The 25,828-nt window shown below is 46.1% G+C and overlaps 33 non-coding genes across 33 annotated transcripts; all 33 read left to right on the forward strand.

Moving 5' to 3' along the window:
* The first annotated feature begins 280 nt into the window (after positions 1-280).
* LOC143486443 (U1 spliceosomal RNA) lies at positions 281-444 on the forward strand. The gene has a single exon (XR_013123431.1). It is a non-coding gene; the product is annotated as a U1 spliceosomal RNA (small nuclear RNA).
* Positions 445-1,067: 623 nt separating this feature from the next.
* LOC143486671 (U1 spliceosomal RNA) lies at positions 1,068-1,231 on the forward strand. The gene has a single exon (XR_013123603.1). It is a non-coding gene; the product is annotated as a U1 spliceosomal RNA (small nuclear RNA).
* A 623-nt stretch (positions 1,232-1,854) lies between these two features.
* Positions 1,855-2,018, forward strand: LOC143486682 (U1 spliceosomal RNA). Its single transcript, XR_013123614.1, has one exon. It is a non-coding gene; the product is annotated as a U1 spliceosomal RNA (small nuclear RNA).
* A 623-nt stretch (positions 2,019-2,641) lies between these two features.
* Positions 2,642-2,805, forward strand: LOC143486391 (U1 spliceosomal RNA). Its single transcript, XR_013123381.1, has one exon. It is a non-coding gene; the product is annotated as a U1 spliceosomal RNA (small nuclear RNA).
* A 623-nt stretch (positions 2,806-3,428) lies between these two features.
* Positions 3,429-3,592, forward strand: LOC143486472 (U1 spliceosomal RNA). Its single transcript, XR_013123459.1, has one exon. It is a non-coding gene; the product is annotated as a U1 spliceosomal RNA (small nuclear RNA).
* A 620-nt stretch (positions 3,593-4,212) lies between these two features.
* LOC143486694 (U1 spliceosomal RNA) lies at positions 4,213-4,376 on the forward strand. Its single transcript, XR_013123625.1, has one exon. It is a non-coding gene; the product is annotated as a U1 spliceosomal RNA (small nuclear RNA).
* A 623-nt stretch (positions 4,377-4,999) lies between these two features.
* LOC143486154 (U1 spliceosomal RNA) lies at positions 5,000-5,163 on the forward strand. Its single transcript, XR_013123152.1, has one exon. It is a non-coding gene; the product is annotated as a U1 spliceosomal RNA (small nuclear RNA).
* Positions 5,164-5,786: 623 nt separating this feature from the next.
* Positions 5,787-5,950, forward strand: LOC143486166 (U1 spliceosomal RNA). The gene has a single exon (XR_013123163.1). It is a non-coding gene; the product is annotated as a U1 spliceosomal RNA (small nuclear RNA).
* A 622-nt stretch (positions 5,951-6,572) lies between these two features.
* Positions 6,573-6,736, forward strand: LOC143486286 (U1 spliceosomal RNA). Its single transcript, XR_013123279.1, has one exon. It is a non-coding gene; the product is annotated as a U1 spliceosomal RNA (small nuclear RNA).
* A 623-nt stretch (positions 6,737-7,359) lies between these two features.
* On the forward strand, positions 7,360-7,523 carry LOC143486368 (U1 spliceosomal RNA). The gene has a single exon (XR_013123359.1). It is a non-coding gene; the product is annotated as a U1 spliceosomal RNA (small nuclear RNA).
* Positions 7,524-8,146: 623 nt separating this feature from the next.
* On the forward strand, positions 8,147-8,310 carry LOC143486379 (U1 spliceosomal RNA). The gene has a single exon (XR_013123370.1). It is a non-coding gene; the product is annotated as a U1 spliceosomal RNA (small nuclear RNA).
* Positions 8,311-8,933: 623 nt separating this feature from the next.
* LOC143486177 (U1 spliceosomal RNA) lies at positions 8,934-9,097 on the forward strand. Its single transcript, XR_013123174.1, has one exon. It is a non-coding gene; the product is annotated as a U1 spliceosomal RNA (small nuclear RNA).
* Positions 9,098-9,720: 623 nt separating this feature from the next.
* On the forward strand, positions 9,721-9,884 carry LOC143486392 (U1 spliceosomal RNA). The gene has a single exon (XR_013123382.1). It is a non-coding gene; the product is annotated as a U1 spliceosomal RNA (small nuclear RNA).
* A 623-nt stretch (positions 9,885-10,507) lies between these two features.
* Positions 10,508-10,671, forward strand: LOC143486440 (U1 spliceosomal RNA). The gene has a single exon (XR_013123429.1). It is a non-coding gene; the product is annotated as a U1 spliceosomal RNA (small nuclear RNA).
* Positions 10,672-11,291: 620 nt separating this feature from the next.
* Positions 11,292-11,455, forward strand: LOC143486181 (U1 spliceosomal RNA). Its single transcript, XR_013123178.1, has one exon. It is a non-coding gene; the product is annotated as a U1 spliceosomal RNA (small nuclear RNA).
* A 623-nt stretch (positions 11,456-12,078) lies between these two features.
* On the forward strand, positions 12,079-12,242 carry LOC143486182 (U1 spliceosomal RNA). Its single transcript, XR_013123179.1, has one exon. It is a non-coding gene; the product is annotated as a U1 spliceosomal RNA (small nuclear RNA).
* A 622-nt stretch (positions 12,243-12,864) lies between these two features.
* On the forward strand, positions 12,865-13,028 carry LOC143486299 (U1 spliceosomal RNA). Its single transcript, XR_013123291.1, has one exon. It is a non-coding gene; the product is annotated as a U1 spliceosomal RNA (small nuclear RNA).
* Positions 13,029-13,651: 623 nt separating this feature from the next.
* LOC143486369 (U1 spliceosomal RNA) lies at positions 13,652-13,815 on the forward strand. The gene has a single exon (XR_013123360.1). It is a non-coding gene; the product is annotated as a U1 spliceosomal RNA (small nuclear RNA).
* A 623-nt stretch (positions 13,816-14,438) lies between these two features.
* LOC143486380 (U1 spliceosomal RNA) lies at positions 14,439-14,602 on the forward strand. The gene has a single exon (XR_013123371.1). It is a non-coding gene; the product is annotated as a U1 spliceosomal RNA (small nuclear RNA).
* A 623-nt stretch (positions 14,603-15,225) lies between these two features.
* LOC143486184 (U1 spliceosomal RNA) lies at positions 15,226-15,389 on the forward strand. Its single transcript, XR_013123181.1, has one exon. It is a non-coding gene; the product is annotated as a U1 spliceosomal RNA (small nuclear RNA).
* A 623-nt stretch (positions 15,390-16,012) lies between these two features.
* LOC143486381 (U1 spliceosomal RNA) lies at positions 16,013-16,176 on the forward strand. Its single transcript, XR_013123372.1, has one exon. It is a non-coding gene; the product is annotated as a U1 spliceosomal RNA (small nuclear RNA).
* Positions 16,177-16,799: 623 nt separating this feature from the next.
* Positions 16,800-16,963, forward strand: LOC143486185 (U1 spliceosomal RNA). Its single transcript, XR_013123182.1, has one exon. It is a non-coding gene; the product is annotated as a U1 spliceosomal RNA (small nuclear RNA).
* Positions 16,964-17,586: 623 nt separating this feature from the next.
* On the forward strand, positions 17,587-17,750 carry LOC143486393 (U1 spliceosomal RNA). The gene has a single exon (XR_013123383.1). It is a non-coding gene; the product is annotated as a U1 spliceosomal RNA (small nuclear RNA).
* Positions 17,751-18,373: 623 nt separating this feature from the next.
* Positions 18,374-18,537, forward strand: LOC143486353 (U1 spliceosomal RNA). The gene has a single exon (XR_013123344.1). It is a non-coding gene; the product is annotated as a U1 spliceosomal RNA (small nuclear RNA).
* Positions 18,538-19,160: 623 nt separating this feature from the next.
* Positions 19,161-19,324, forward strand: LOC143486465 (U1 spliceosomal RNA). Its single transcript, XR_013123453.1, has one exon. It is a non-coding gene; the product is annotated as a U1 spliceosomal RNA (small nuclear RNA).
* Positions 19,325-19,946: 622 nt separating this feature from the next.
* Positions 19,947-20,110, forward strand: LOC143486428 (U1 spliceosomal RNA). Its single transcript, XR_013123417.1, has one exon. It is a non-coding gene; the product is annotated as a U1 spliceosomal RNA (small nuclear RNA).
* A 623-nt stretch (positions 20,111-20,733) lies between these two features.
* LOC143486186 (U1 spliceosomal RNA) lies at positions 20,734-20,897 on the forward strand. Its single transcript, XR_013123183.1, has one exon. It is a non-coding gene; the product is annotated as a U1 spliceosomal RNA (small nuclear RNA).
* A 623-nt stretch (positions 20,898-21,520) lies between these two features.
* On the forward strand, positions 21,521-21,684 carry LOC143486466 (U1 spliceosomal RNA). The gene has a single exon (XR_013123454.1). It is a non-coding gene; the product is annotated as a U1 spliceosomal RNA (small nuclear RNA).
* Positions 21,685-22,306: 622 nt separating this feature from the next.
* On the forward strand, positions 22,307-22,470 carry LOC143486429 (U1 spliceosomal RNA). The gene has a single exon (XR_013123418.1). It is a non-coding gene; the product is annotated as a U1 spliceosomal RNA (small nuclear RNA).
* Positions 22,471-23,093: 623 nt separating this feature from the next.
* Positions 23,094-23,257, forward strand: LOC143486187 (U1 spliceosomal RNA). The gene has a single exon (XR_013123184.1). It is a non-coding gene; the product is annotated as a U1 spliceosomal RNA (small nuclear RNA).
* Positions 23,258-23,880: 623 nt separating this feature from the next.
* Positions 23,881-24,044, forward strand: LOC143486188 (U1 spliceosomal RNA). Its single transcript, XR_013123185.1, has one exon. It is a non-coding gene; the product is annotated as a U1 spliceosomal RNA (small nuclear RNA).
* A 623-nt stretch (positions 24,045-24,667) lies between these two features.
* LOC143486190 (U1 spliceosomal RNA) lies at positions 24,668-24,831 on the forward strand. The gene has a single exon (XR_013123186.1). It is a non-coding gene; the product is annotated as a U1 spliceosomal RNA (small nuclear RNA).
* Positions 24,832-25,454: 623 nt separating this feature from the next.
* On the forward strand, positions 25,455-25,618 carry LOC143486452 (U1 spliceosomal RNA). The gene has a single exon (XR_013123440.1). It is a non-coding gene; the product is annotated as a U1 spliceosomal RNA (small nuclear RNA).
* Positions 25,619-25,828: the final 210 nt, after the last annotated feature.

Here is a 25,828-nt window from a genome sequence, read left to right on the forward strand (position 1 = left end):
ACGGCAGAAGGAGTCTTGCCAGCGACGGCAAAATCAATACGCACTGGGTGCTTCTAGAGCGGGCTACACGTAAGGACTCTTGTCCTTTGCTGAGTTTGACGTGCAAGACCAAAATGTTTTCCAATCATTTTCCCTTTCCTGTAATCAAGTGCCCGCCCATTGCCCTGCAACCCCGCCCCCTGTCTGTCAGGCTCTGACCCGCCCTCCCCTCTGCCCATGTTTTCCTTTTCCTGTGTTCTGACAAGGGGAAAGGGTTCTTGTACAGCTGCATTTCCAAGTCATACTTACCTGGCAGGGGTGAGACCATGATCAGGAAGGTGGTTCGCCCAAGGTGAGGCTCAGCCATTGCACTCAGGCTGTGCTGACCCTTGCGAATTCCCCAAATGCAGGAATCTCGACTGCATAATTTCTGGTAGTGGGGGACTGCGTTCGCGCTCTCCCCTGATACATTCTGTGGAAAAAAAGAAGAAATAAAACAAGCAATTACAATTTGCTTCACAGTAGCTTGTCATTGCTTGAGCTCCACCTGTTGGTATGGCATTATAGACAGTGTGGGTAGACAGGTTTAGTTGTATTTTGCCTGAAATGCAGTATATTTATGTACACACTTAAACGTTTCATTCTTTCCTATTTCCTACATTGATCAATGCATTTAAAAGACTGGGGCTTTCCATGATGTTCTATGTGAACAAGATCTAATCCATCACAGAATCAGTCATGGCTTTATTCATTCTATTCGATCTCTAAACCTAGCTAGGAGCATAAAAAGCCTTAAAACTGTTGACAAACGGCAGAAGGAGTCTTGCCAGCGACGGCAAAATCAATACGCACTGGGTGCTTCTAGAGCGGGCTACACGTAAGGACTCTTGTCCTTTGCTGAGTTTGACGTGCAAGACCAAAATGTTTTCCAATCATTTTCCCTTTCCTGTAATCAAGTGCCCGCCCATTGCCCTGCAACCCCGCCCCCTGTCTGTCAGGCTCTGACCCGCCCTCCCCTCTGCCCATGTTTTCCTTTTCCTGTGTTCTGACAAGGGGAAAGGGTTCTTGTACAGCTGCATTTCCAAGTCATACTTACCTGGCAGGGGTGAGACCATGATCAGGAAGGTGGTTCGCCCAAGGTGAGGCTCAGCCATTGCACTCAGGCTGTGCTGACCCTTGCGAATTCCCCAAATGCGGGAATCTCGACTGCATAATTTCTGGTAGTGGGGGACTGCGTTCGCGCTCTCCCCTGATACATTCTGTGGAAAAAAAGAAGAAATAAAACAAGCAATTACAATTTGCTTCACAGTAGCTTGTCAGTGCTTGAGCTCCACCTGTTGGTATGGCATTATAGACAGTGTGGGTAGACAGGTTTAGTTGTATTTTGCCTGAAATGCAGTATATTTATGTACACACTTAAACGTTTCATTCTTTCCTATTTCCTACATTGATCAATGCATTTAAAAGACTGGGGCTTTCCATGATGTTCTATGTGAACAAGATCTAATCCATCACAGAATCAGTCATGGCTTTATTCATTCTATTCGATCTCTAAACCTAGCTAGGAGCATAAAAAGCCTTAAAACTGTTGACAAACGGCAGAAGGAGTCTTGCCAGCGACGGCAAAATCAATACGCACTGGGTGCTTCTAGAGCGGGCTACACGTAAGGACTCTTGTCCTTTGCTGAGTTTGACGTGCAAGACCAAAATGTTTTCCAATCATTTTCCCTTTCCTGTAATCAAGTGCCCGCCCATTGCCCTGCAACCCCGCCCCCTGTCTGTCAGGCTCTGACCCGCCCTCCCCTCTGCCCATGTTTTCCTTTTCCTGTGTTCTGACAAGGGGAAAGGGTTCTTGTACAGCTGCATTTCCAAGTCATACTTACCTGGCAGGGGTGAGACCATGATCAGGAAGGTGGTTCGCCCAAGGTGAGGCTCAGCCATTGCACTCAGGCTGTGCTGACCCTTGCGAATTCCCCAAATGCGGGAATCTCGACTGCATAATTTCTGGTAGTGGGGGACTGCGTTCGCGCTCTCCCCTGATACATTTTGTGGAAAAAAAGAAGAAATAAAACAAGCAATTACAATTTGCTTCACAGTAGCTTGTCAGTGCTTGAGCTCCACCTGTTGGTATGGCATTATAGACAGTGGGGGTAGACAGGTTTAGTTGTATTTTGCCTGAAATGCAGTATATTTATGTACACACTTAAACGTTTCATTCTTTCCTATTTCCTACATTGATCAATGCATTTAAAAGACTGGGGCTTTCCATGATGTTCTATGTGAACAAGATCTAATCCATCACAGAATCAGTCATGGCTTTATTCATTCTATTCGATCTCTAAACCTAGCTAGGAGCATAAAAAGCCTTAAAACTGTTGACAAACGGCAGAAGGAGTCTTGCCAGCGACGGCAAAATCAATACGCACTGGGTGCTTCTAGAGCGGGCTACACGTAAGGACTCTTGTCCTTTGCTGAGTTTGACGTGCAAGACCAAAATGTTTTCCAATCATTTTCCCTTTCCTGTAATCAAGTGCCCGCCCATTGCCCTGCAACCCCGCCCCCTGTCTGTCAGGCCCTGACCCGCCCTCCCCTCTGCCCATGTTTTCCTTTTCCTGTGTTCTGACAAGGGGAAAGGGTTCTTGTACAGCTGCATTTCCAAGTCATACTTACCTGGCAGGGGTGAGACCATGATCAGGAAGGTGATTCGCCCAAGGTGAGGCTCAGCCATTGCACTCAGGCTGTGCTGACCCTTGCGAATTCCCCAAATGCGGGAATCTCGACTGCATAATTTCTGGTAGTGGGGGACTGCGTTCGCGCTCTCCCCTGATACATTTTGTGGAAAAAAAGAAGAAATAAAACAAGCAATTACAATTTGCTTCACAGTAGCTTGTCAGTGCTTGAGCTCCACCTGTTGGTATGGCATTATAGACAGTGGGGGTAGACAGCTTTAGTTGTATTTTGCCTGAAATGCAGTATATTTATGTACACACTTAAACGTTTCATTCTTTCCTATTTCCTACATTGATCAATGCATTTAAAAGACTGGGGCTTTCCATGATGTTCTATGTGAACAAGATCTAATCCATCACAGAATCAGTCATGGCTTTATTCATTCTATTCGATCTCTAAACCTAGCTAGGAGCATAAAAAGCCTTAAAACTGTTGACAAACGGCAGAAGGAGTCTTGCCAGCGACGGCAAAATCAATACGCACTGGGTGCTTCTAGAGCGGGCTACACGTAAGGACTCTTGTCCTTTGCTGAGTTTGACGTGCAAGACCAAAATGTTTTCCAATCATTTTCCCTTTCCTGTAATCAAGTGCCCGCCCATTGCCCTGCAACCCCGCCCCCTGTCTGTCAGGCCCTGACCCGCCCTCCCCTCTGCCCATGTTTTCCTTTTCCTGTGTTCTGACAAGGGGAAAGGGTTCTTGTACAGCTGCATTTCCAAGTCATACTTACCTGGCAGGGGTGAGACCATGATCAGGAAGGTGGTTCGCCCAAGGTGAGGCTCAGCCATTGCACTCAGGCTGTGCTGACACTTGCGAATTCCCCAAATGCGGGAGTCTCGACTGCATAATTTCTGGTAGTGGGGGACTGCGTTCGCGCTCTCCCCTGATACATTTTGTGGAAAAAAAGAAGAAATAAAACAAGCAATTACAACTTGCTTCACAGTAGCTTGTCAGTGCTTGAGCTCCACCTGTTGGTATGGCATTATAGACAGTGGGGGTAGACAGCTTTAGTTGTATTTTGCCTGAAATGCAGTATATTTATGTACACACTTAAACGTTTCATTCTTTCCTATTTCCTACATTGATCAATGCATTTAAAAGACTGGGGCTTTCCATGATGTTCTATGTGAACAAGATCTAATCCATCACAGAATCAGTCATGGCTTTATTCATTCTATTCGATCTCTAAACCTAGCTAGGAGCATAAAAAGCCTTAAAACTGTTGACAAACGGCAGGAGTCTTGCCAGCGACGGCAAAATCAATACGCACTGGGTGCTTCTAGAGCGGGCTACACGTAAGGACTCTTGTCCTTTGCTGAGTTTGACGTGCAAGACCAAAATGTTTTCCAATCATTTTCCCTTTCCTGTAATCAAGTGCCCGCCCATTGCCCTGCAACCCCGCCCCCTGTCTGTCAGGCTCTGACCCGCCCTCCCCTCTGCCCATGTTTTCCTTTTCCTGTGTTCTGACAAGGGGAAAGGGTTCTTGTACAGCTGCATTTCCAAGTCATACTTACCTGGCAGGGGTGAGACCATGATCAGGAAGGTGGTTCGCCCAAGGTGAGGCTCAGCCATTGCACTCAGGCTGTGCTGACCCTTGCGAATTCCCCAAATGCGGGAATCTCGACTGCATAATTTCTGGTAGTGGGGGACTGCGTTCGCGCTCTCCCCTGATACATTTTGTGGAAAAAAAGAAGAAATAAAACAAGCAATTACAACTTGCTTCACAGTAGCTTGTCAGTGCTTGAGCTCCACCTGTTGGTATGGCATTATAGACAGTGGGGGTAGACAGCTTTAGTTGTATTTTGCCTGAAATGCAGTATATTTATGTACACACTTAAACGTTTCATTCTTTCCTATTTCCTACATTGATCAATGCATTTAAAAGACTGGGGCTTTCCATGATGTTCTATGTGAACAAGATCTAATCCATCACAGAATCAGTCATGGCTTTATTCATTCTATTCGATCTCTAAACCTAGCTAGGAGCATAAAAAGCCTTAAAACTGTTGACAAACGGCAGAAGGAGTCTTGCCAGCGACGGCAAAATCAATACGCACTGGGTGCTTCTAGAGCGGGCTACACGTAAGGACTCTTGTCCTTTGCTGAGTTTGACGTGCAAGACCAAAATGTGTTCCAATCATTTTCCCTTTCCTGTAATCAAGTGCCCGCCCATTGCCTTGCAACCCCGCCCCCTGTCTGTCAGGCTCTGACCCGCCCTCCCCTCTGCCCATGTTTTCCTTTTCCTGTGTTCTGACAAGGGGAAAGGGTTCTTGTACAGCTGCATTTCCAAGTCATACTTACCTGGCAGGGGTGAGACCATGATCAGGAAGGTGGTTCGCCCAAGGTGAGGCTCAGCCATTGCACTCAGGCTGTGCTGACCCTTGCGAATTCCCCAAATGCGGGAATCTCGACTGCATAATTTCTGGTAGTGGGGGACTGCGTTCGCGCTCTCCCCTGATACATTTTGTGGAAAAAAAGAAGAAATAAAACAAGCAATTACAATTTGCTTCACAGTAGCTTGTCAGTGCTTGAGCTCCACCTGTTGGTATGGCATTATAGACAGTGTGGGTAGACAGGTTTAGTTGTATTTTGCCTGAAATGCAGTATATTTATGTACACACTTAAACGTTTCATTCTTTCCTATTTCCTACATTGATCAATGCATTTAAAAGACTGGGGCTTTCCATGATGTTCTATGTGAACAAGATCTAATCCATCACAGAATCAGTCATGGCTTTATTCATTCTATTCGATCTCTAAACCTAGCTAGGAGCATAAAAAGCCTTAAAACTGTTGACAAACGGCAGAAGGAGTCTTGCCAGCGACGGCAAAATCAATACGCACTGGGTGCTTCTCGAGCGGGCTACACGTAAGGACTCTTGTCCTTTGCTGAGTTTGACGTGCAAGACCAAAATGTTTTCCAATCATTTTCCCTTTCCTGTAATCAAGTGCCCGCCCATTGCCCTGCAACCCCGCCCCCTGTCTGTCAGGCTCTGACCCGCCCTCCCCTCTGCCCATGTTTTCCTTTTCCTGTGTTCTGACAAGGGGAAAGGGTTCTTGTACAGCTGCATTTCCAAGTCATACTTACCTGGCAGGGGTGAGACCATGATCAGGAAGGTGGTTCGCCCAAGGTGAGGCTCAGCCATTGCACTCAGGCTGTGCTGACCCTTGCGAATTCCCCAAATGCGGGAATCTCGACTGCATAATTTCTGGTAGTGGGGGACTGCGTTCGCGCTCTCCCCTGATACATTCTGTGGAAAAAAAGAAGAAATAAAACAAGCAATTACAATTTGCTTCACAGTAGCTTGTCAGTGCTTGAGCTCCACCTGTTGGTATGGCATTATAGACAGTGTGGGTAGACAGGTTTAGTTGTATTTTGCCTGAAATGCAGTATATTTATGTACACACTTAAACGTTTCATTCTTTCCTATTTCCTACATTGATCAATGCATTTAAAAGACTGGGGCTTTCCATGATGTTCTATGTGAACAAGATCTAATCCATCACAGAATCAGTCATGGCTTTATTCATTCTATTCGATCTCTAAACCTAGCTAGGAGCATAAAAGCCTTAAAACTGTTGACAAACGGCAGAAGGAGTCTTGCCAGCGACGGCAAAATCAATACGCACTGGGTGCTTCTAGAGCGGGCTACACGTAAGGACTCTTGTCCTTTGCTGAGTTTGACGTGCAAGACCAAAATGTTTTCCAATCATTTTCCCTTTCCTGTAATCAAGTGCCCGCCCATTGCCCTGCAACCCCGCCCCCTGTCTGTCAGGCTCTGACCCGCCCTCCCCTCTGCCCATGTTTTCCTTTTCCTGTGTTCTGACAAGGGGAAAGGGTTCTTGTACAGCTGCATTTCCAAGTCATACTTACCTGGCAGGGGTGAGACCATGATCAGGAAGGTGGTTCGCCCAAGGTGAGGCTCAGCCATTGCACTCAGGCTGTGCTGACCCTTGCGAATTCCCCAAATGCGGGAATCTCGACTGCATAATTTCTGGTAGTAGGGGACTGCGTTCGCGCTCTCCCCTGATACATTCTGTGGAAAAAAAGAAGAAATAAAACAAGCAATTACAATTTGCTTCACAGTAGCTTGTCAGTGCTTGAGCTCCACCTGTTGGTATGGCATTATAGACAGTGTGGGTAGACAGGTTTAGTTGTATTTTGCCTGAAATGCAGTATATTTATGTACACACTTAAACGTTTCATTCTTTCCTATTTCCTACATTGATCAATGCATTTAAAAGACTGGGGCTTTCCATGATGTTCTATGTGAACAAGATCTAATCCATCACAGAATCAGTCATGGCTTTATTCATTCTATTCGATCTCTAAACCTAGCTAGGAGCATAAAAAGCCTTAAAACTGTTGACAAACGGCAGAAGGAGTCTTGCCAGCGACGGCAAAATCAATACGCACTGGGTGCTTCTAGAGCGGGCTACACGTAAGGACTCTTGTCCTTTGCTGAGTTTGACATGCAAGACCAAAATGTGTTCCAATCATTTTCCCTTTCCTGTAATCAAGTGCCCGCCCATTGCCCTGCAACCCCGCCCCCTGTCTGTCAGGCTCTGACCCGCCCTCCCCTCTGCCCATGTTTTCCTTTTCCTGTGTTCTGACAAGGGGAAAGGGTTCTTGTACAGCTGCATTTCCAAGTCATACTTACCTGGCAGGGGTGAGACCATGATCAGGAAGGTGGTTCACCCAAGGTGAGGCTCAGCCATTGCACTCAGGCTGTGCTGACCCTTGCGAATTCCCCAAATGCGGGAATCTTGACTGCATAATTTCTGGTAGTGGGGGACTGCGTTCGCGCTCTCCCCTGATACATTTTGTGGAAAAAAAGAAGAAATAAAACAAGCAATTACATTTTGCTTCACAGTAGCTTGTCAGTGCTTGAGCTCCACCTGTTGGTATGGCATTATAGACAGTGTGGGTAGACAGGTTTAGTTGTATTTTGCCTGAAATGCAGTATATTTATGTACACACTTAAACGTTTCATTCTTTCCTATTTCCTACATTGATCAATGCATTTAAAAGACTGGGGCTTTCCATGATGTTCTATGTGAACAAGATCTAATCCATCACAGAATCAGTCATGGCTTTATTCATTCTATTCGATCTCTAAACCTAGCTAGGAGCATAAAAAGCCTTAAAACTGTTGACAAACGGCAGAAGGAGTCTTGCCAGCGACGGCAAAATCAATACGCACTGGGTGCTTCTAGAGCGGGCTACACGTAAGGACTCTTGTCCTTTGCTGAGTTTGACGTGCAAGACCAAAATGTTTTCCAATCATTTTCCCTTTCCTGTAATCAAGTGCCCGCCCATTGCCCTGCAACCCCGCCCCCTGTCTGTCAGGCTCTGACCCGCCCTCCCCTCTGCCCATGTTTTCCTTTTCCTGTGTTCTGACAAGGGGAAAGGGTTCTTGTACAGCTGCATTTCCAAGTCATACTTACCTGGCAGGGGTGAGACCATGATCAGGAAGGTGGTTCGTCCAAGGTGAGGCTCAGCCATTGCACTCAGGCTGTGCTGACCCTTGCGAATTCCCCAAATGCGGGAATCTCGACTGCATAATTTCTGGTAGTGGGGGACTGCGTTCGCGCTCTCCCCTGATACATTTTGTGGAAAAAAAGAAGAAATAAAACAAGCAATTACAATTTGCTTCACAGTAGCTTGTCAGTGCTTGAGCTCCACCTGTTGGTATGGCATTATAGACAGTGTGGGTAGACAGGTTTAGTTGTATTTTGCCTGAAATGCAGTATATTTATGTACACACTTAAACGTTTCATTCTTTCCTATTTCCTACATTGATCAATGCATTTAAAAGACTGGGGCTTTCCATGATGTTCTATGTGAACAAGATCTAATCCATCACAGAATCAGTCATGGCTTTATTCATTCTATTCGATCTCTAAACCTAGCTAGGAGCATAAAAAGCCTTAAAACTGTTGACAAACGGCAGAAGGAGTCTTGCCAGCGACGGCAAAATCAATACGCACTGGGTGCTTCTAGAGCGGGCTACACGTAAGGACTCTTGTCCTTTGCTGAGTTTGACGTGCAAGACCAAAATGTTTTCCAATCATTTTCCCTTTCCTGTAATCAAGTGCCCGCCCATTGCCCTGCAACCCCGCCCCCTGTCTGTCAGGCTCTGACCCGCCCTCCCCTCTGCCCATGTTTTCCTTTTCCTGTGTTCTGACAAGGGGAAAGGGTTCTTGTACAGCTGCATTTCCAAGTCATACTTACCTGGCAGGGGTGAGACCATGATCAGGAAGGTGGTTCGCCCAAGGTGAGGCTCAGCCATTGCACTCAGGCTGTGCTGACCCTTGCGAATTCCCCAAATGCGGGAATCTCGACTGCATAATTTCTGGTAGTGGGGGACTGCGTTCGCGCTCTCCCCTGATACATTTTGTGGAATAAAAGAAGAAATAAAACAAGCAATTACAATTTGCTTCACAGTAGCTTGTCAGTGCTTGAGCTCCACCTGTTGGTATGGCATTATAGACAGTGTGGGTAGACAGGTTTAGTTGTATTTTGCCTGAAATGCAGTATATTTATGTACACACTTAAACGTTTCATTCTTTCCTATTTCCTACATTGATCAATGCATTTAAAAGACTGGGGCTTTCCATGATGTTCTATGTGAACAAGATCTAATCCATCACAGAATCAGTCATGGCTTTATTCATTCTATTCGATCTCTAAACCTAGCTAGGAGCATAAAAAGCCTTAAAACTGTTGACAAACGGCAGAAGGAGTCTTGCCAGCGACGGCAAAATCAATACGCACTGGGTGCTTCTAGAGCGGGCTACACGTAAGGACTCTTGTCCTTTGCTGAGTTTGACGTGCAAGACCAAAATGTTTTCCAATCATTTTCCCTTTCCTGTAATCAAGTGCCCGCCCATTGCCCTGCAACCCCGCCCCCTGTCTGTCAGGCCCTGACCCGCCCTCCCCTCTGCCCATGTTTTCCTTTTCCTGTGTTCTGACAAGGGGAAAGGGTTCTTGTACAGCTGCATTTCCAAGTCATACTTACCTGGCAGGGGTGAGACCATGATCAGGAAGGTGATTCGCCCAAGGTGAGGCTCAGCCATTGCACTCAGGCTGTGCTGACCCTTGCGAATTCCCCAAATGCGGGAATCTCGACTGCATAATTTCTGGTAGTGGGGGACTGCGTTCGCGCTCTCCCCTGATACATTTTGTGGAAAAAAAGAAGAAATAAAACAAGCAATTACAATTTGCTTCACAGTAGCTTGTCAGTGCTTGAGCTCCACCTGTTGGTATGGCATTATAGACAGTGGGGGTAGACAGCTTTAGTTGTATTTTGCCTGAAATGCAGTATATTTATGTACACACTTAAACGTTTCATTCTTTCCTATTTCCTACATTGATCAATGCATTTAAAAGACTGGGGCTTTCCATGATGTTCTACGTGAACAAGATCTAATCCATCACAGAATCAGTCATGGCTTTATTCATTCTATTCGATCTCTAAACCTAGCTAGGAGCATAAAAAGCCTTAAAACTGTTGACAAACGGCAGAAGGAGTCTTGCCAGCGACGGCAAAATCAATACGCACTGGGTGCTTCTAGAGCGGGCTACACGTAAGGACTCTTGTCCTTTGCTGAGTTTGACGTGCAAGACCAAAATGTTTTCCAATCATTTTCCCTTTCCTGTAATCAAGTGCCCGCCCATTGCCCTGCAACCCCGCCCCCTGTCTGTCAGGCCCTGACCCGCCCTCCCCTCTGCCCATGTTTTCCTTTTCCTGTGTTCTGACAAGGGGAAAGGGTTCTTGTACAGCTGCATTTCCAAGTCATACTTACCTGGCAGGGGTGAGACCATGATCAGGAAGGTGGTTCGCCCAAGGTGAGGCTCAGCCATTGCACTCAGGCTGTGCTGACCCTTGCGAATTCCCCAAATGCGGGAGTCTCGACAGCATAATTTCTGGTAGTGGGGGACTGCGTTCGCGCTCTCCCCTGATACATTTTGTGGAAAAAAAGAAGAAATAAAACAAGCAATTACAACTTGCTTCACAGTAGCTTGTCAGTGCTTGAGCTCCACCTGTTGGTATGGCATTATAGACAGTGGGGGTAGACAGCTTTAGTTGTATTTTGCCTGAAATGCAGTATATTTATGTACACACTTAAACGTTTCATTCTTTCCTATTTCCTACATTGATCAATGCATTTAAAAGACTGGGGCTTTCCATGATGTTCTATGTGAACAAGATCTAATCCATCACAGAATCAGTCATGGCTTTATTCATTCTATTCGATCTCTAAACCTAGCTAGGAGCATAAAAAGCCTTAAAACTGTTGACAAACGGCAGGAGTCTTGCCAGCGACGGCAAAATCAATACGCACTGGGTGCTTCTAGAGCGGGCTACACGTAAGGACTCTTGTCCTTTGCTGAGTTTGACGTGCAAGACCAAAATGTTTTCCAATCATTTTCCCTTTCCTGTAATCAAGTGCCCGCCCATTGCCCTGCAACCCCGCCCCCTGTCTGTCAGGCTCTGACCCGCCCTCCCCTCTGCCCATGTTTTCCTTTTCCTGTGTTCTGACAAGGGGAAAGGGTTCTTGTACAGCTGCATTTCCAAGTCATACTTACCTGGCAGGGGTGAGACCATGATCAGGAAGGTGGTTCGCCCAAGGTGAGGCTCAGCCATTGCACTCAGGCTGTGCTGACCCTTGCGAATTCCCCAAATGCGGGAATCTCGACTGCATAATTTCTGGTAGTGGGGGACTGCGTTCGCGCTCTCCCCTGATACATTTTGTGGAAAAAAAGAAGAAATAAAACAAGCAATTACAATTTGCTTCACAGTAGCTTGTCAGTGCTTGAGCTCCACCTGTTGGTATGGCATTATAGACAGTGTGGGTAGACAGGTTTAGTTGTATTTTGCCTGAAATGCAGTATATTTATGTACACACTTAAACGTTTCATTCTTTCCTATTTCCTACATTGATCAATGCATTTAAAAGACTGGGGCTTTCCATGATGTTCTATGTGAACAAGATCTAATCCATCACAGAATCAGTCATGGCTTTATTCATTCTATTCGATCTCTAAACCTAGCTAGGAGCATAAAAAGCCTTAAAACTGTTGACAAACGGCAGAAGGAGTCTTGCCAGCGACGGCAAAATCAATACGCACTGGGTGCTTCTCGAGCGGGCTACACGTAAGGACTCTTGTCCTTTGCTGAGTTTGACGTGCAAGACCAAAATGTTTTCCAATCATTTTCCCTTTCCTGTAATCAAGTGCCCGCCCATTGCCCTGCAACCCCGCCCCCTGTCTGTCAGGCTCTGACCCGCCCTCCCCTCTGCCCATGTTTTCCTTTTCCTGTGTTCTGACAAGGGGAAAGGGTTCTTGTACAGCTGCATTTCCAAGTCATACTTACCTGGCAGGGGTGAGACCATGATCAGGAAGGTGGTTCGCCCAAGGTGAGGCTCAGCCATTGCACTCAGGCTGTGCTGACCCTTGCGAATTCCCCAAATGCGGGAATCTCGACTGCATAATTTCTGGTAGTGGGGGACTGCGTTCGCGCTCTCCCCTGATACATTCTGTGGAAAAAAAGAAGAAATAAAACAAGCAATTACAATTTGCTTCACAGTAGCTTGTCAGTGCTTGAGCTCCACCTGTTGGTATGGCATTATAGACAGTGTGGGTAGACAGGTTTAGTTGTATTTTGCCTGAAATGCAGTATATTTATGTACACACTTAAACGTTTCATTCTTTCCTATTTCCTACATTGATCAATGCATTTAAAAGACTGGGGCTTTCCATGATGTTCTATGTGAACAAGATCTAATCCATCACAGAATCAGTCATGGCTTTATTCATTCTATTCGATCTCTAAACCTAGCTAGGAGCATAAAAGCCTTAAAACTGTTGACAAACGGCAGAAGGAGTCTTGCCAGCGACGGCAAAATCAATACGCACTGGGTGCTTCTAGAGCGGGCTACACGTAAGGACTCTTGTCCTTTGCTGAGTTTGACGTGCAAGACCAAAATGTTTTCCAATCATTTTCCCTTTCCTGTAATCAAGTGCCCGCCCATTGCCCTGCAACCCCGCCCCCTGTCTGTCAGGCTCTGACCCGCCCTCCCCTCTGCCCATGTTTTCCTTTTCCTGTGTTCTGACAAGGGGAAAGGGTTCTTGTACAGCTGCATTTCCAAGTCATACTTACCTGGCAGGGGTGAGACCATGATCAGGAAGGTGGTTCGCCCAAGGTGAGGCTCAGCCATTGCACTCAGGCTGTGCTGACCCTTGCGAATTCCCCAAATGCGGGAATCTCGACTGCATAATTTCTGGTAGTAGGGGACTGCGTTCGCGCTCTCCCCTGATACATTCTGTGGAAAAAAAGAAGAAATAAAACAAGCAATTACAATTTGCTTCACAGTAGCTTGTCAGTGCTTGAGCTCCACCTGTTGGTATGGCATTATAGACAGTGTGGGTAGACAGGTTTAGTTGTATTTTGCCTGAAATGCAGTATATTTATGTACACACTTAAACGTTTCATTCTTTCCTATTTCCTACATTGATCAATGCATTTAAAAGACTGGGGCTTTCCATGATGTTCTATGTGAACAAGATCTAATCCATCACAGAATCAGTCATGGCTTTATTCATTCTATTCGATCTCTAAACCTAGCTAGGAGCATAAAAAGCCTTAAAACTGTTGACAAACGGCAGAAGGAGTCTTGCCAGCGACGGCAAAATCAATACGCACTGGGTGCTTCTAGAGCGGGCTACACGTAAGGACTCTTGTCCTTTGCTGAGTTTGACATGCAAGACCAAAATGTGTTCCAATCATTTTCCCTTTCCTGTAATCAAGTGCCCGCCCATTGCCCTGCAACCCCGCCCCCTGTCTGTCAGGCTCTGACCCGCCCTCCCCTCTGCCCATGTTTTCCTTTTCCTGTGTTCTGACAAGGGGAAAGGGTTCTTGTACAGCTGCATTTCCAAGTCATACTTACCTGGCAGGGGTGAGACCATGATCAGGAAGGTGGTTCACCCAAGGTGAGGCTCAGCCATTGCACTCAGGCTGTGCTGACCCTTGCGAATTCCCCAAATGCGGGAATCTTGACTGCATAATTTCTGGTAGTGGGGGACTGCGTTCGCGCTCTCCCCTGATACATTTTGTGGAAAAAAAGAAGAAATAAAACAAGCAATTACATTTTGCTTCACAGTAGCTTGTCAGTGCTTGAGCTCCACCTGTTGGTATGGCATTATAGACAGTGTGGGTAGACAGGTTTAGTTGTATTTTGCCTGAAATGCAGTATATTTATGTACACACTTAAACGTTTCATTCTTTCCTATTTCCTACATTGATCAATGCATTTAAAAGACTGGGGCTTTCCATGATGTTCTATGTGAACAAGATCTAATCCATCACAGAATCAGTCATGGCTTTATTCATTCTATTCGATCTCTAAACCTAGCTAGGAGCATAAAAAGCCTTAAAACTGTTGACAAACGGCAGAAGGAGTCTTGCCAGCGACGGCAAAATCAATACGCACTGGGTGCTTCTAGAGCGGGCTACACGTAAGGACTCTTGTCCTTTGCTGAGTTTGACGTGCAAGACCAAAATGTTTTCCAATCATTTTCCCTTTCCTGTAATCAAGTGCCCGCCCATTGCCCTGCAACCCCGCCCCCTGTCTGTCAGACTCTGACCCGCCCTCCCCTCTGCCCATGTTTTCCTTTTCCTGTGTTCTGACAAGGGGAAAGGGTTCTTGTACAGCTGCATTTCCAAGTCATACTTACCTGGCAGGGGTGAGACCATGATCAGGAAGGTGGTTCGTCCAAGGTGAGGCTCAGCCATTGCACTCAGGCTGTGCTGACCCTTGCGAATTCCCCAAATGCGGGAATCTCGACTGCATAATTTCTGGTAGTGGGGGACTGCGTTCGCGCTCTCCCCTGATACATTTTGTGGAAAAAAAGAAGAAATAAAACAAGCAATTACAATTTGCTTCACAGTAGCTTGTCAGTGCTTGAGCTCCACCTGTTGGTATGGCATTATAGACAGTGTGGGTAGACAGGTTTAGTTGTATTTTGCCTGAAATGCAGTATATTTATGTACACACTTAAACGTTTCATTCTTTCCTATTTCCTACATTGATCAATGCATTTAAAAGACTGGGGCTTTCCATGATGTTCTATGTGAACAAGATCTAATCCATCACAGAATCAGTCATGGCTTTATTCATTCTATTCGATCTCTAAACCTAGCTAGGAGCATAAAAAGCCTTAAAACTGTTGACAAACGGCAGAAGGAGTCTTGCCAGCGACGGCAAAATCAATACGCACTGGGTGCTTCTAGAGCGGGCTACACGTAAGGACTCTTGTCCTTTGCTGAGTTTGACGTGCAAGACCAAAATGTTTTCCAATCATTTTCCCTTTCCTGTAATCAAGTGCCCGCCCATTGCCCTGCAACCCCGCCCCCTGTCTGTCAGGCTCTGACCCGCCCTCCCCTCTGCCCATGTTTTCCTTTTCCTGTGTTCTGACAAGGGGAAAGGGTTCTTGTACAGCTGCATTTCCAAGTCATACTTACCTGGCAGGGGTGAGACCATGATCAGGAAGGTGGTTCGCCCAAGGTGAGGCTCAGCCATTGCACTCAGGCTGTGCTGACCCTTGCGAATTCCCCAAATGCGGGAATCTCGACTGCATAATTTCTGGTAGTGGGGGACTGCGTTCGCGCTCTCCCCTGATACATTCTGTGGAAAAAAAGAAGAAATAAAACAAGCAATTACAATTTGCTTCACAGTAGCTTGTCAGTGCTTGAGCTCCACCTGTTGGTATGGCATTATAGACAGTGTGGGTAGACAGGTTTAGTTGTATTTTGCCTGAAATGCAGTATATTTATGTACACACTTAAACGTTTCATTCTTTCCTATTTCCTACATTGATCAATGCATTTAAAAGACTGGGGCTTTCCATGATGTTCTATGTGAACAAGATCTAATCCATCACAGAATCAGTCATGGCTTTATTCATTCTATTCGATCTCTAAACCTAGCTAGGAGCATAAAAAGCCTTAAAACTGTTGACAAACGGCAGAAGGAGTCTTGCCAGCGACGGCAAAATCAATACGCACTGGGTGCTTCTAGAGCGGGCTACACGTAAGGACTCTTGTCCTTTGCTGAGTTTGACGTGCAAGACCAAAATGTTTTCCAATCATTTTCCCTTTCCTGTAATCAAGTGCCCGCCCATTGCCCTGCAACCCCGCCCCCTGTCTGTCAGGCTCTGACCCGCCCTCCCCTCTGCCCATGTTTTCCTTTTCCTGTGTTCTGACAAGGGGAAAGGGTTCTTGTACAGCTGCATTTCCAAGTCATACTTACCTGGCAGGGGTGAGACCATGATCAGGAAGGTGGTTCGTCCAAGGTGAGGCTCAGCCATTGCACTCAGGCTGTGCTGACCCTTGCGAATTCCCCAAATGCGGGAATCTCGACTGCATAATTTCTGGTAGTGGGGGACTGCGTTCGCGCTCTCCCCTGATACATTTTGTGGAAAAAAAGAAGAAATAAAACAAGCAATTACAATTTGCTTCACAGTAGCTTGTCAGTGCTTGAGCTCCACCTGTTGGTATGGCATTATAGACAGTGTGGGTAGACAGGTTTAGTTGTATTTTGCCTGAAATGCAGTATATTTATGTACACACTTAAACGTTTCATTCTTTCCTATTTCCTACATTGATCAATGCATTTAAAAGACTGGGGCTTTCCATGATGTTCTATGTGAACAAGATCTAATCCATCACAGAATCAGTCATGGCTTTATTCATTCTATTCGATCTCTAAACCTAGCTAGGAGCATAAAAAGCCTTAAAACTGTTGACAAACGGCAGAAGGAGTCTTGCCAGCGACGGCAAAATCAATACGCACTGGGTGCTTCTAGAGCGGGCTACACGTAAGGACTCTTGTCCTTTGCTGAGTTTGACGTGCAAGACCAAAATGTTTTCCAATCATTTTCCCTTTCCTGTAATCAAGTGCCCGCCCATTGCCCTGCAACCCCGCCCCCTGTCTGTCAGGCTCTGACCCGCCCTCCCCTCTGCCCATGTTTTCCTTTTCCTGTGTTCTGACAAGGGGAAAGGGTTCTTGTACAGCTGCATTTCCAAGTCATACTTACCTGGCAGGGGTGAGACCATGATCAGGAAGGTGGTTCGCCCAAGGTGAGGCTCAGCCATTGCACTCAGGCTGTGCTGACCCTTGCGAATTCCCCAAATGCGGGAATCTCGACTGCATAATTTCTGGTAGTGGGGGACTGCGTTCGCGCTCTCCCCTGATACATTCTGTGGAAAAAAAGAAGAAATAAAACAAGCAATTACAATTTGCTTCACAGTAGCTTGTCAGTGCTTGAGCTCCACCTGTTGGTATGGCATTATAGACAGTGTGGGTAGACAGGTTTAGTTGTATTTTGCCTGAAATGCAGTATATTTATGTACACACTTAAACGTTTCATTCTTTCCTATTTCCTACATTGATCAATGCATTTAAAAGACTGGGGCTTTCCATGATGTTCTATGTGAACAAGATCTAATCCATCACAGAATCAGTCATGGCTTTATTCATTCTATTCGATCTCTAAACCTAGCTAGGAGCATAAAAAGCCTTAAAACTGTTGACAAACGGCAGAAGGAGTCTTGCCAGCGACGGCAAAATCAATACGCACTGGGTGCTTCTAGAGCGGGCTACACGTAAGGACTCTTGTCCTTTGCTGAGTTTGACGTGCAAGACCAAAATGTTTTCCAATCATTTTCCCTTTCCTGTAATCAAGTGCCCGCCCATTGCCCTGCAACCCCGCCCCCTGTCTGTCAGGCTCTGACCCGCCCTCCCCTCTGCCCATGTTTTCCTTTTCCTGTGTTCTGACAAGGGGAAAGGGTTCTTGTACAGCTGCATTTCCAAGTCATACTTACCTGGCAGGGGTGAGACCATGATCAGGAAGGTGATTCGCCCAAGGTGAGGCTCAGCCATTGCACTCAGGCTGTGCTGACCCTTGCGAATTCCCCAAATGCGGGAATCTCGACTGCATAATTTCTGGTAGTGGGGGACTGCGTTCGCGCTCTCCCCTGATACATTTTGTGGAAAAAAAGAAGAAATAAAACAAGCAATTACAATTTGCTTCACAGTAGCTTGTCAGTGCTTGAGCTCCACCTGTTGGTATGGCATTATAGACAGTGGGGGTAGACAGCTTTAGTTGTATTTTGCCTGAAATGCAGTATATTTATGTACACACTTAAACGTTTCATTCTTTCCTATTTCCTACATTGATCAATGCATTTAAAAGACTGGGGCTTTCCATGATGTTCTACGTGAACAAGATCTAATCCATCACAGAATCAGTCATGGCTTTATTCATTCTATTCGATCTCTAAACCTAGCTAGGAGCATAAAAAGCCTTAAAACTGTTGACAAACGGCAGAAGGAGTCTTGCCAGCGACGGCAAAATCAATACGCACTGGGTGCTTCTAGAGCGGGCTACACGTAAGGACTCTTGTCCTTTGCTGAGTTTGACGTGCAAGACCAAAATGTTTTCCAATCATTTTCCCTTTCCTGTAATCAAGTGCCCGCCCATTGCCCTGCAACCCCGCCCCCTGTCTGTCAGGCCCTGACCCGCCCTCCCCTCTGCCCATGTTTTCCTTTTCCTGTGTTCTGACAAGGGGAAAGGGTTCTTGTACAGCTGCATTTCCAAGTCATACTTACCTGGCAGGGGTGAGACCATGATCAGGAAGGTGGTTCGCCCAAGGTGAGGCTCAGCCATTGCACTCAGGCTGTGCTGACCCTTGCGAATTCCCCAAATGCGGGAGTCTCGACTGCATAATTTCTGGTAGTGGGGGACTGCGTTCGCGCTCTCCCCTGATACATTTTGTGGAAAAAAAGAAGAAATAAAACAAGCAATTACAACTTGCTTCACAGTAGCTTGTCAGTGCTTGAGCTCCACCTGTTGGTATGGCATTATAGACAGTGGGGGTAGACAGCTTTAGTTGTATTTTGCCTGAAATGCAGTATATTTATGTACACACTTAAACGTTTCATTCTTTCCTATTTCCTACATTGATCAATGCATTTAAAAGACTGGGGCTTTCCATGATGTTCTATGTGAACAAGATCTAATCCATCACAGAATCAGTCATGGCTTTATTCATTCTATTCGATCTCTAAACCTAGCTAGGAGCATAAAAAGCCTTAAAACTGTTGACAAACGGCAGAAGGAGTCTTGCCAGCGACGGCAAAATCAATACGCACTGGGTGCTTCTAGAGCGGGCTACACGTAAGGACTCTTGTCCTTTGCTGAGTTTGACGTGCAAGACCAAAATGTTTTCCAATCATTTTCCCTTTCCTGTAATCAAGTGCCCGCCCATTGCCCTGCAACCCCGCCCCCTGTCTGTCAGGCTCTGACCCGCCCTCCCCTCTGCCCATGTTTTCCTTTTCCTGTGTTCTGACAAGGGGAAAGGGTTCTTGTACAGCTGCATTTCCAAGCCATACTTACCTGGCAGGGGTGAGACCATGATCAGGAAGGTCGTTCGCCCAAGGTGAGGCTCAGCCATTGCACTCAGGCTGTGCTGACCCTTGCGAATTCCCCAAATGCGGGAATCTCGACTGCATAATTTCTGGTAGTGGGGGACTGCGTTCGCGCTCTCCCCTGATACATTTTGTGGAAAAAAAGAAGAAATAAAACAAGCAATTACAATTTGCTTCACAGTAGCTTGTCAGTGCTTGAGCTCCACCTGTTGGTATGGCATTATAGACAGTGTGGGTAGACAGGTTTAGTTGTATTTTGCCTGAAATGCAGTATATTTATGTACACACTTAAACGTTTCATTCTTTCCTATTTCCTACATTGATCAATGCATTTAAAAGACTGGGGCTTTCCATGATGTTCTATGTGAACAAGATCTAATCCATCACAGAATCAGTCATGGCTTTATTCATTCTATTCGATCTCTAAACCTAGCTAGGAGCATAAAAGCCTTAAAACTGTTGACAAACGGCAGAAGGAGTCTTGCCAGCGACGGCAAAATCAATACGCACTGGGTGCTTCTAGAGCGGGCTACACGTAAGGACTCTTGTCCTTTGCTGAGTTTGACGTGCAAGACCAAAATGTTTTCCAATCATTTTCCCTTTCCTGTAATCAAGTGCCCGCCCATTGCCCTGCAACCCCGCCCCCTGTCTGTCAGGCTCTGACCCGCCCTCCCCTCTGCCCATGTTTTCCTTTTCCTGTGTTCTGACAAGGGGAAAGGGTTCTTGTACAGCTGCATTTCCAAGTCATACTTACCTGGCAGGGGTGAGACCATGATCAGGAAGGTGGTTCGCCCAAGGTGAGGCTCAGCCATTGCACTCAGGCTGTGCTGACCCTTGCGAATTCCCCAAATGCGGGAATCCCGACTGCATAATTTCTGGTAGTGGGGGACTGCGTTCGCGCTCTCCCCTGATACATTTTGTGGAAAAAAAGAAGAAATAAAACAAGCAATTACAATTTGCTTCACAGTAGCTTGTCAGTGCTTGAGCTCCACCTGTTGGTATGGCATTATAGACAGTGGGGGTAGACAAGTTTAGTTGTATTTTGCCTGAAATGCAGTATATTTATGTACACACTTAAACGTTTCATTCTTTCCTATTTCCTACATTGATCAATGCATTTAAAAGACTGGGGCTTTCCATGATGTTCTATGTGAACAAGATCTAATCCATCACAGAATCAGTCATGGCTTTATTCATTCTATTCGATCTCTAAACCTAGCTAGGAGCATAAAAAGCCTTAAAACTGTTGACAAACGGCAGAAGGAGTCTTGCCAGCGACGGCAAAATCAATACGCACTGGGTGCTTCTAGAGCGGGCTACACGTAAGGACTCTTGTCCTTTGCTGAGTTTGACGTGCAAGACCAAAATGTTTTCCAATCATTTTCCCTTTCCTGTAATCAAGTGCCCGCCCATTGCCCTGCAACCCCGCCCCCTGTCTGTCAGGCTCTGACCCGCCCTCCCCTCTGCCCATGTTTTCCTTTTCCTGTGTTCTGACAAGGGGAAAGGGTTCTTGTACAGCTGCATTTCCAAGTCATACTTACCTGGCAGGGGTGAGACCATGATCAGGAAGGTGGTTCGCCCAAGGTGAGGCTCAGCCATTGCACTCAGGCTGTGCTGACCCTTGCGAATTCCCCAAATGCGGGAATCTCGACTGCATAATTTCTGGTAGTGGGGGACTGCGTTCGCGCTCTCCCCTGATACATTCTGTGGAAAAAAAGAAGAAATAAAACAAGCAATTACAATTTGCTTCACAGTAGCTTGTCAGTGCTTGAGCTCCACCTGTTGGTATGGCATTATAGACAGTGTGGGTAGACAGGTTTAGTTGTATTTTGCCTGAAATGCAGTATATTTATGTACACACTTAAACGTTTCATTCTTTCCTATTTCCTACATTGATCAATGCATTTAAAAGACTGGGGCTTTCCATGATGTTCTATGTGAACAAGATCTAATCCATCACAGAATCAGTCATGGCTTTATTCATTCTATTCGATCTCTAAACCTAGCTAGGAGCATAAAAAGCCTTAAAACTGTTGACAAACGGCAGAAGGAGTCTTGCCAGCGACGGCAAAATCAATACGCACTGGGTGCTTCTAGAGCGGGCTACACGTAAGGACTCTTGTCCTTTGCTGAGTTTGACGTGCAAGACCAAAATGTTTTCCAATCATTTTCCCTTTCCTGTAATCAAGTGCCCGCCCATTGCCCTGCAACCCCGCCCCCTGTCTGTCAGGCTCTGACCCGCCCTCCCCTCTGCCCATGTTTTCCTTTTCCTGTGTTCTGACAAGGGGAAAGGGTTCTTGTACAGCTGCATTTCCAAGCCATACTTACCTGGCAGGGGTGAGACCATGATCAGGAAGGTCGTTCGCCCAAGGTGAGGCTCAGCCATTGCACTCAGGCTGTGCTGACCCTTGCGAATTCCCCAAATGCGGGAATCTCGACTGCATAATTTCTGGTAGTGGGGGACTGCGTTCGCGCTCTCCCCTGATACATTTTGTGGAAAAAAAGAAGAAATAAAACAAGCAATTACAATTTGCTTCACAGTAGCTTGTCAGTGCTTGAGCTCCACCTGTTGGTATGGCATTATAGACAGTGTGGGTAGACAGGTTTAGTTGTATTTTGCCTGAAATGCAGTATATTTATGTACACACTTAAACGTTTCATTCTTTCCTATTTCCTACATTGATCAATGCATTTAAAAGACTGGGGCTTTCCATGATGTTCTATGTGAACAAGATCTAATCCATCACAGAATCAGTCATGGCTTTATTCATTCTATTCGATCTCTAAACCTAGCTAGGAGCATAAAAGCCTTAAAACTGTTGACAAACGGCAGAAGGAGTCTTGCCAGCGACGGCAAAATCAATACGCACTGGGTGCTTCTAGAGCGGGCTACACGTAAGGACTCTTGTCCTTTGCTGAGTTTGACGTGCAAGACCAAAATGTTTTCCAATCATTTTCCCTTTCCTGTAATCAAGTGCCCGCCCATTGCCCTGCAACCCCGCCCCCTGTCTGTCAGGCTCTGACCCGCCCTCCCCTCTGCCCATGTTTTCCTTTTCCTGTGTTCTGACAAGGGGAAAGGGTTCTTGTACAGCTGCATTTCCAAGTCATACTTACCTGGCAGGGGTGAGACCATGATCAGGAAGGTGGTTCGCCCAAGGTGAGGCTCAGCCATTGCACTCAGGCTGTGCTGACCCTTGCGAATTCCCCAAATGCGGGAATCCCGACTGCATAATTTCTGGTAGTGGGGGACTGCGTTCGCGCTCTCCCCTGATACATTTTGTGGAAAAAAAGAAGAAATAAAACAAGCAATTACAATTTGCTTCACAGTAGCTTGTCAGTGCTTGAGCTCCACCTGTTGGTATGGCATTATAGACAGTGGGGGTAGACAAGTTTAGTTGTATTTTGCCTGAAATGCAGTATATTTATGTACACACTTAAACGTTTCATTCTTTCCTATTTCCTACATTGATCAATGCATTTAAAAGACTGGGGCTTTCCATGATGTTCTATGTGAACAAGATCTAATCCATCACAGAATCAGTCATGGCTTTATTCATTCTATTCGATCTCTAAACCTAGCTAGGAGCATAAAAAGCCTTAAAACTGTTGACAAACGGCAGAAGGAGTCTTGCCAGCGACGGCAAAATCAATACGCACTGGGTGCTTCTAGAGCGGGCTACACGTAAGGACTCTTGTCCTTTGCTGAGTTTGACGTGCAAGACCAAAATGTTTTCCAATCATTTTCCCTTTCCTGTAATCAAGTGCCCGCCCATTGCCCTGCAACCCCGCCCCCTGTCTGTCAGGCTCTGACCCGCCCTCCCCTCTGCCCATGTTTTCCTTTTCCTGTGTTCTGACAAGGGGAAAGGGTTCTTGTACAGCTGCATTTCCAAGTCATACTTACCTGGCAGGGGTGAGACCATGATCAGGAAGGTGGTTCGCCCAAGGTGAGGCTCAGCCATTGCACTCAGGCTGTGCTGACCCTTGCGAATTCCCCAAATGCGGGAATCTCGACTGCATAATTTCTGGTAGTGGGGGACTGCGTTCGCGCTCTCCCCTGATACATTCTGTGGAAAAAAAGAAGAAATAAAACAAGCAATTACAATTTGCTTCACAGTAGCTTGTCAGTGCTTGAGCTCCACCTGTTGGTATGGCATTATAGACAGTGTGGGTAGACAGGTTTAGTTGTATTTTGCCTGAAATGCAGTATATTTATGTACACACTTAAACGTTTCATTCTTTCCTATTTCCTACATTGATCAATGCATTTAAAAGACTGGGGCTTTCCATGATGTTCTATGTGAACAAGATCTAATCCATCACAGAATCAGTCATGGCTTTATTCATTCTATTCGATCTCTAAACCTAGCTAGGAGCATAAAAAGCCTTAAAACTGTTGACAAACGGCAGAAGGAGTCTTGCCAGCGACGGCAAAATCAATACGCACTGGGTGCTTCTAGAGCGGGCTACACGTAAGGACTCTTGTCCTTTGCTGAGTTTGACGTGCAAGACCAAAATGTTTTCCAATCATTTTCCCTTTCCTGTAATCAAGTGCCCGCCCATTGCCCTGCAACCCCGCCCCCTGTCTGTCAGGCTCTGACCCGCCCTCCCCTCTGCCCATGTTTTCCTTTTCCTGTGTTCTGACAAGGGGAAAGGGTTCTTGTACAGCTGCATTTCCAAGTCATACTTACCTGGCAGGGGTGAGACCATGATCAGGAAGGTGGTTCGCCCAAGGTGAGGCTCAGCCATTGCACTCAGGCTGTGCTGACCCTTGCGAATTCCCCAAATGCGGGAATCTCGACTGCATAATTTCTGGTAGTGGGGGACTGCGTTCGCGCTCTCCCCTGATACATTCTGTGGACAAAAAGAAGAAATAAAACAAGCAATTACAATTTGCTTCACAGTAGCTTGTCAGTGCTTGAGCTCCACCTGTTGGTATGGCATTATAGACAGTGTGGGTAGACAGGTTTAGTTGTATTTTGCCTGAAATGCAGTATATTTATGTACACACTTAAACGTTTCATTCTTTCCTATTTCCTACATTGATCAATGCATTTAAAAGACTGGGGCTTTCCATGATGTTCTATGTGAACAAGATCTAATCCATCACAGAATCAGTCATGGCTTTATTCATTCTATTCGATCTCTAAACCTAGCTAGGAGCATAAAAAGCCTTAAAACTGTTGACAAACGGCAGAAGGAGTCTTGCCAGCGACGGCAAAATCAATACGCACTGGGTGCTTCTAGAGCGGGCTACACGTAAGGACTCTTGTCCTTTGCTGAGTTTGACATGCAAGACCAAAATGTGTTCCAATCATTTTCCCTTTCCTGTAATCAAGTGCCCGCCCATTGCCTTGCAACCCCGCCCCCTGTCTGTCAGGCTCTGACCCGCCCTCCCCTCTGCCCATGTTTTCCTTTTCCTGTGTTCTGACAAGGGGAAAGGGTTCTTGTACAGCTGCATTTCCAAGTCATACTTACCTGGCAGGGGTGAGACCATGATCAGGAAGGTGGTTCGCCCAAGGTGAGGCTCAGCCATTGCACTCAGGCTGTGCTGACCCTTGCGAATTCCCCAAATGCGGGAATCTCGACTGCATAATTTCTGGTAGTGGGGGACTGCGTTCGCGCTCTCCCCTGATACATTTTGTGGAATAAAAGAAGAAATAAAACAAGCAATTACAATTTGCTTCACAGTAGCTTGTCAGTGCTTGAGCTCCACCTGTTGGTATGGCATTATAGACAGTGTGGGTAGACAGGTTTAGTTGTATTTTGCCTGAAATGCAGTATATTTATGTACACACTTAAACGTTTCATTCTTTCCTATTTCCTACATTGATCAATGCATTTAAAAGACTGGGGCTTTCCATGATGTTCTATGTGAACAAGATCTAATCCATCACAGAATCAGTCATGGCTTTATTCATTCTATTCGATCTCTAAACCTAGCTAGGAGCATAAAAAGCCTTAAAACTGTTGACAAACGGCAGAAGGAGTCTTGCCAGCGACGGCAAAATCAATACGCACTGGGTGCTTCTAGAGCGGGCTACACGTAAGGACTCTTGTCCTTTGCTGAGTTTGACGTGCAAGACCAAAATGTTTTCCAATCATTTTCCCTTTCCTGTAATCAAGTGCCCGCCCATTGCCCTGCAACCCCGCCCCCTGTCTGTCAGGCCCTGACCCGCCCTCCCCTCTGCCCATGTTTTCCTTTTCCTGTGTTCTGACAAGGGGAAAGGGTTCTTGTACAGCTGCATTTCCAAGTCATACTTACCTGGCAGGGGTGAGACCATGATCAGGAAGGTGGTTCGCCCAAGGTGAGGCTCAGCCATTGCACTCAGGCTGTGCTGACCCTTGCGAATTCCCCAAATGCGGGAATCTCGACTGCATAATTTCTGGTAGTGGGGGACTGCGTTCATGCTCTCCCCTGATACATTTTGTGGAAAAAAAGAAGAAATAAAACAAGCAATTACAACTTGCTTCACAGTAGCTTGTCAGTGCTTGAGCTCCACCTGTTGGTATGGCATTATAGACAGTGTGGGTAGACAGGTTTAGTTGTATTTTGCCTGAAATGCAGTATATTTATGTACACACTTAAACGTTTCATTCTTTCCTATTTCCTACATTGATCAATGCATTT

This window comes from Brachyhypopomus gauderio, unplaced genomic scaffold (genome assembly GCF_052324685.1).
Source record: "Brachyhypopomus gauderio isolate BG-103 unplaced genomic scaffold, BGAUD_0.2 sc44, whole genome shotgun sequence".
NCBI classification, from domain to species: Eukaryota; Metazoa; Chordata; class Actinopteri; order Gymnotiformes; family Hypopomidae; genus Brachyhypopomus; species Brachyhypopomus gauderio.